Source organism: Pristiophorus japonicus, chromosome 10 (genome assembly GCF_044704955.1).
Source record: "Pristiophorus japonicus isolate sPriJap1 chromosome 10, sPriJap1.hap1, whole genome shotgun sequence".
In the NCBI taxonomy this organism is placed as follows: Eukaryota; Metazoa; Chordata; class Chondrichthyes; family Pristiophoridae; genus Pristiophorus; species Pristiophorus japonicus.
Window position 1 is genome coordinate 154,446,943 of NC_091986.1, and position 7,846 is coordinate 154,454,788.

Consider the following 7,846-nt stretch of genomic DNA (forward strand, 5'->3'; position numbering starts at 1 on the left):
CGACCCTCGATGACCCCGAGACGCAGAGTGCCGACAGCGCCTGGTCTGCCCTCAAGGCCTCCATAACCAGCACCTGCGAAGAGACGCTCGGTCACTCAACCAGGAAACACCAAGACTGGTTTGACAAGAATGACCAGGAGATCAAGGAGCTAATCAGCCGCAAGTGCAAGGCATTTCTGAACTTAAAGCGGCAACCCAATTCGGGAGCAGCAAAGCAGCTCTACAGGCGGCTGAAGGCCAAGGTCCAACAAAAAACCCAGGACCTAAATAGATGGTGGAGAAAGCACAGGAGATCCAGCAGCTGGCCAACAACCACGACATGCGAAGATTCTTCAGCGCAGTCAAGACTACCTACAGTCCAAGTACCCAAGGCCCAACCCCACTGCTGTTCAGGAATGGAGAGGCATTCATTAAGAATACCGAGCTCATCAGGGCCCGCTGAAAGGAGCATTTCGAAGATGTCCTTAACTGAGATTCTGCCTTCGACACGAGTGTCCTCGACTCCATCCCACAGCATGCTACCCACCACCATCTCAGCAAAACCCCAGCCCTGCACGAGGTAGAAAAGGCCATCCATCAGCTCAAGAACAACAAGGCATCAGGAGCAGATGGAATCCCTGCTGAGGCACTAATATATGGTGGAGAAGCACTATTGGCACAAATGTATAACTTCATCTCTTATCTGGAAGGAGGAGAGCTTGCCAGGAGATCTCAGAGATGCCGTAACCATGACCATTTTTTAAAAAGGGGGCAAGTCTGACTGCGGCAACTACAGAGGAACCTCCCTGCTGTCGGCCACTGGGAAAGTCATCGCAAGAATCCTCCTCAATCATCTTCTCCGTGTGGCTAAAGAGTTCCTCCCAGAGTCACAATGCGGATACAGCGGACTTGATCTTCACCATGCGACAATTACAAGAGAATTGCAGGGAACAGCACTAACCCTTGAACATGGCCTTCTTTGACCTCACAAAGACCTTTGACACTGTCAACTGTGAGGGACTATGGTGCATCCTCCTCCGTTTCGGCAGGCCCCAAAAGTTTGTCTGCTCCACGATGACATGCAAGCCGTGATCCTGACCAATGGAATCACCACAGACCCAATCCACGTCTAGACCAGGGTCAAGCAGGGCACGTCATCGCACCAACGCTCTTCTCGATCTTCCTTGCTGCAATGCTCCATCTCGTTCTCAACAAGCTCCCCGCTGGAGTGGAACTAAACTATAGAACCAATGGGAACCTGTTCAATCTTCACCACCTCCAGGCTAGATCCAAGGTCGTCCCATCCTCTGTCATCGAACTACAGTACGCACACTCAGAGGCCGAACTCCAAGCCATCATCAACACCTTCACCGAGGCGTACGAAAGCATGGGCCTTACACTAAACATCCGCAAGACAAAGGTCATCCACCAACCTAGCTCCGCCACACAGCACTGCCCTCGGTCATCAAAATTCATAGCGCAGCCTTGGACAACGTGGACTATTTTCCATACCTCAGGAGCCTACTATCAGCAAGGGTAGACATCGATGACGAGGTCCAACACCGCCTCCAGTGTGCCAGCACAGCCTTTAGTTGCCTGAGGAAGAGAGTGAAGACCAGGACCTCAAATCTGGCACCAAGCTTATGGTCTACAAGGCAGTAGTGATACTCGCCCTCCTATATGGCTCAGAGTCGTGGACTATGTTATGTTTGTAATGTACTTATGAATGACTCCACGAGGCAATATGTTGAACTCAAACTGTAGTGACCTTGGTCCTTTATTCGTAACTCCAGAGTGAGGCACAAGCATGATGGGCAGCCTTTTATACTGGGCCCTGCACACCTATGCAGGTGACCCTCAGGTTTCTCATTGCAGTGCCACAGGGGCAGGAAACCCCAGTCTCAACCAGTTGCACCCTCTAGTGGTGCCAGCATAGTATATACACAGTGTAAACCTTATTGATAGTACATCAGGTAACAAGTCTCCATCTTATGCAACTATACAGTGACTACACAGAGAGTATAACTATAGTCTGCATATATAACATCACTCTCCCCAAAGTCCTTTGTGCCGATTACCTTTGCACTATGTGCTCTGGCTTAGCTCTCCCCAGACTTAAGTGACAATAGCCCTTGCACCTTGGCTGTGCCTTGGCTTGGCTCTCTCCCTGTTAACCCCCAAGTCCTTTTGCCACAACGTTGAGTAGTGGTTACCAGTTTGGATGGTTCAATGATGCAGTGGAGGGTGTGATCCATGTGTATGTCCATGGCTACATACATCCATTTCCCCGCCACCCGCCCCCCCCTTCTCCCCACTCCACCAGCGAGATCATGCAGCTGGCCCATTACATTAACATACAGGATCAGACACAGTGCAAGTACAAAGAAAGGAAGAAAAAAAAAAATTGTATCATGACACCTTGGTTCAGTGACTTACATTCGTTACGTTTTACGGTCGTGCGCCAGGATTGGGTAGATTGCATTCATGGTTCAGTCATGGTCAGTACTGAGGTAGCAGTACAGGTATGCGAGGATGCTGGTTCCAGAGCAACCGGACGGGGTCCGAGTCGTCTGATGGCGGCGCTGCACCTCCTGCTAGCAGGGTGGGCTTGGTTCGCTCACCTAGCCAGGACTCAGGGCCTTTGCCGTTTCCTAGTGATGGGCAGAGCCACAGATGTGTGTGGCCTCCCTGTTGCCCTTTGAGGGCTGCAGAATCTTCTGCCTGCTCTCTAATGGTGTTGGGAACCTGGCTGTTCCAGGTCCCGTTTGGGGAAGTCGTTGGTTCTGACCTTTCGCTCCGGACATGGCCAAGGTAGTGAATGGGTCTGGGGGCTGCGCCGTCTTCACCCGGGTGGTGGGCAACGGTGGCCGACTGCGCGCATTGGCGCCATTTTCATTTCCAGGTCCGTGGCAAATAGTGCCATCGGGTGCCTGCAGTGTGGGTAGACCTGGGGCAGGGTATCAGGATCAGTGCATTCACCCTCCTGAGGTCGCTGGCCTATAACTTGTGGGGACACCTGGGGCAGGGCATCAGGATCAGCGCCTTCACCCTCCCGAATTCACTCACTTGCTACTTTTGGGGACATTCTATTCCCGACATCTCGCAACAACATTTTGTTCTTTACATTAAGAATGGTACTGACATCTTGCAACAACATTTTGTTCACAATCTTAATCGGTTCGTTACATTGAATGTCTCTTTAAATTCAGTTGGTTGCAGGTCTCCTTTAAGAGAACCCTGCTGGCTTTACCCCAATCAAATCGTTTGTTAGACACCACGTGTTGGTCCCTTAGCGTTACATCTTGTGATATTGCCGTGGCCATCTTTTTTTTCAGCCACGCTGCATCTCGCTGCAGGAGGGACGCCACCTTGCCTCTGTCCTCGAGGTCGACTGCCTTGATCCTTCTCTCCTGCGATTCTGCCACAAAAGCTGGAAGAGTACCTGTGAATTCGATCTTCCTCCCCAGGAGTCCTGCCACTGGAGCCAGGAAGGTACATTTAGGTTGTTCCGGTCGGATCATTGCCATGCAGTCATGATGGACGGTCTGTGCCTCAGGTGCTGCGCTGGTCTGCGCATGGTGCCACTCGATTAGCATCCCTCGGCGGACTCTGAGTTCTGGAACCCTGACGTCTGTGCTCTCTGCCCTGGGCAGGGCCACGTTCTACAGTCTTGCCTGTGAAAGGCATCATCCTGTGTACAGTACTTGTCGGGTTTGAGTTCACGGGATGAATAATTTGCTTGGTGCTGCAGGTCGAGGTCATGAACGCCTGACTGATGCTGATGGCCTTCTGCAGGTTGACTGTGATGTCGGCAGATAATAGCTTGTGAAGGAGGCCCCCGTGGCCAATTCCCATAACGAAGATGTCTCGCAATGCTTCGTTGAGGTGCGTGCCGAAATCACATGGTGCCGCAAGTCTCCTGAGGTCGGCAGCATATTTTGCAATGTCCTGGCCCTCAGGTCTGCGGTGAGTGTAGAATCTGTGCCTGGCCTGTTTTGGTTTTAGATGGTCGTGAATTAGTTCAGTCAGCTCATCGTATGTCTTATCCTTGGCCTTTGTGGGTGCCAGCAAGTCCCTGACAAGGCGGTAGACCTCGGGCCCACAACTAGTCAGCAGTATAGCCTTGTGCTTCTCTGCCAATGTGTCCATCTCCCCTGCCAGGTCATTTGCCACGAAATATTGCTCGAGCCTTTCCATGAAGGCATCCCAATCATCACCCTCTGCGAAGTCTTTTAGTGTGCCAAAATCGTGTGAAAGTCTGTATTCTCGTCGCCAGTTGTTATGTCTGTAATGTACTTATGAATGACTCCACGAGGCAATGTGTTGTACTCAAACTGTAGTGACCTTGGTCCTTTATTCGTAACTCCAGAGGCACAAGCATGGTGGGCAGCCTTTTATACTGGGCCCTGCACACATATGCAGGTGACCCTCAGGTCTCCCGCCGCAGTGTCCTCTGGTGGACAGCCTCTGCCACAGGGGCAGGAAACCCCAGTCTCCACCAGTTGCACCCTCTAGTGGTGCCAGCATAGTATATACACAGTGTAAACCTTATTGATAGTACATCAGGTAACAAGTCTCCATCTTATGCAACTATACAGTGACTACACAGAGAGTATATCTATAGTCTGCATATATAACAGACTATATACAGTAGGCAGCTCAAAGCGCTGAAGAAGTATCACCAGCGCTGCCTCCGCAAGATCCTGCAAATCCACTGGGAGGATAGATACATCAACGTCAGTGTTCTCAATCAGGCCAACATCCTCAGCATCGAAGCACTGACCACACTAGACCAGCTCCGTTGGGCGGGCCACATCATCCGCATGCCTGACACGAGACTCCCTAAGCAAGTGCTCTACTTGGAACTCCTACATGGCAAGCGAGCTCCAGGTGGGCAGAGGTACCGTTTCAAGGACACCCTCAAAGCCTCCTTGTTAAAGTTCAATATCCCCACTGGCACCTGGGTATCCCTGGCCTAATACCGCCCAAAGTAGAGGAAGAGCATCCGGGAGGGCGCTGAGCACCTCGAGTCTCGTCGCCGAGAGCATGCAGAAATCAAGCACAGACGTCGGAAGGAGCGTGAGGCAAACCAGGCTCCCCACCCACCCCTTCCTTCAACCATTGTCTGCCCCACCTGTTACAGAGAATGCAATTCCCGCATTGGACTGTACAGCCACTTGAGAACTCATTTTTAGAGTGGAAGCAAGTCTTTCTTGATTTCGAGGGACTACCTATGATGATGATGAATGAAGTCCATTCTGCATATGTAGAGAGCCTGTGTGATGTCGTGGATGCAGCGATGTGCTGCGAATTGTGCAATGCTGCATATGTCCCCTAATGCAGCATAGAAGGAGCTGGAGGCATATAAGGTGAGTGCCACCATGACCTTCACTGCGATGGGCAGAGCAGTCCTGGAGCAGATGTAAGGCTGCAGGTCTGCCTGCAGTACCTGCAGTAGATGGCATATCTCTGTAACTACCTCCTTTCGGAAGCACAGCCTTCTGACACACTGTTCCTCGAACAGGTATGAGCGTTGCCGCTAGTAAAGCCGTGGGGGTAAGGCCTCCAGCCCCGACATCTAGGGGCTCTCCTCCTTCGGCCGCCGACATGACCAACAGCTCTTCTCTCCTAACGGCGCCTTGCTAGAGCTTTTGAATGCAATGCTGGTGGCATAGTAATGCACTCATCAAAGTTCTCAAAATGAACTGTTATGTCTGTCTGCCGCTGCAAACTCGGAGGCTCACCACCGTGCTCTGTATAAACGTTGCACTGTGATCTCCGAGGGAAGCATCCATCATTCCTTCATGCAGCCACCAGTTATCGACTGTGGAAGGTTGTACCAGTTGTTTTTTCGGACGTGATTAGTGGCGGTTGCTAAATGAGGCGGCCACACCGAATTTAGTGACGGGAGCACTAGCACGGGCATTGCACCACAACTGAAGTCATGATCGGACTGATAATGAGCAGACAGACAGACGCTAGTGTTTTGCGCCCCTGGTAAACCTCTAATGAATGTTCCATCGGGGCGCTAAAAGCTGTGCACCTGGTCGGTAAGCTATTACGCCCCCTCTGGCTGCTAACTGAAGCTATTGACAATTGAAAATCCAGCCTAATATATATGGTCATATTAGGATTGCTTTTTAGAATGCATCTACGATTGCTTCCTAGTTCATTAAAATTCTAGTCCAACAAGGAAAGAAGCAATGTGCCATTTAGTTCTAGAAAATGAACTGGGCAAATAATTGACAGGAGAACAATGAGGAAATTGTGACCACAACATAGTTAAGTTCAATGTAAGAATAGAAAAGGATAATGAGGAGACACAGATAAGGGTGCTGAGCTGAAAAATATAAAGTTCAGCAAGATAATAAGAGATCTGGCTCAACTTAACTGGGTAGAAAAGTTAGCAAACAGGTCAATAGATCCTGAGTGGAAAATCTACAAATATAAGAGCAAAAATTAAATATGTTTCTATATTCCATGATACCTTTACCTAACAAATATCTATCAATCCCCGACTTGAAAATTTCAGTTGTCACAGGAACCTAAAAGTATCCTTTCTGCACTATTCCTCCAGCCACATGTTGACAATCCTAATCTTTCTTTCCCTGTCTGGTCCAGCGTGTGGCAATGGGAGTAAGCCAGAGATTACTATTCTTGAGATTCTGCTCCTTAATCTAGAATTTAACTGATTGAAATCCCTTTGCAAACCTTGAACTTATTTCTATCTATGTCATCTGAATCTTAATCTTGGATGCAAATAACATTCAATTCCTATTTACCATTTGGGAATTTTTTGTCTAAATTTTAGAAGTTCTTTCTGAGAGTAGCAGCAAATAGTCCTTTATTGGGATACGAGAAAAAATGAGTTCCTTTATGTCCTTTTAAAAAAATATCGGAAATAGGGAAATTGGACCCTAGAATTCATGTAGAGTTCCAGTTCCCTTTTTTAATTTTTTTTAAATTGAAAGTTTCCAACAGAATCCATTTTCATTAAATATAGAATTATCTGAGGAAGAGAAAGGGAGGGAGGCCAGGCATGCTTAGCTATTATTCTTCATCATTTAAACAATAATAACCTAAGTACTGATCCTTGAGATATCCAGCTAGTTACCTCCTTCCATGCCAATGCAATTCCATGTACAATTACTCCTTTTTTCCATCGGATTCAGCTAATTTCCAATCTATTACAGAAGACCCCTTTCCCCCTTTCTCTGCTTTCCAACCTTGTGGACCAACCTGCTGTGGCACTGTGTCATAAAGCTTTGCTAAAATCTGAATGTAAATCTAAAATATCCTTTGCATTTTCCTTGTCCTCAAGGGCAAGAAACGTCAATAGATTTGTCAGACTTGACCTTCCTTTCAGAAAGCCATGGAATTCCTCTTGCTATTCCGTACTTCTCTAGGTGCTTAGTTAATCCCTACTTCATTAGAGGGCAGGATGTGTGTGATAATGTTGTCGGAAGAACAAAGAATTCTTAAGGGTTGCTATAGATTAAGTCAAAATAAACAGGAGGCCAGAATACACTATGAAGAGATAAGGAAGGCATGTGCAAACAGAAAGGTTCCTTAAAATCTTCCATTAGTACAACCTAACATAAACTGTGAATACCCAATTACTGTAGTACATGGCTGTTTTCTGAACCAGTGTGCTAGGGTGCACAATACTTGACGTATCTTGATCTGGTAATGACTAGTGACCCAAATAGCATATGTGAATGTAACTGGTAGCACCCCTTAACTACAGTGATTAAATTTGAAATGATCGCTGAAGGAAAAGAAATTGCAGGGCTATGGGAAAAGGGCAGGTGAGAATGTTGATTTCTGGATTCTTTTACCTCAATCTGGTTCAGCAAAATTACTGAGT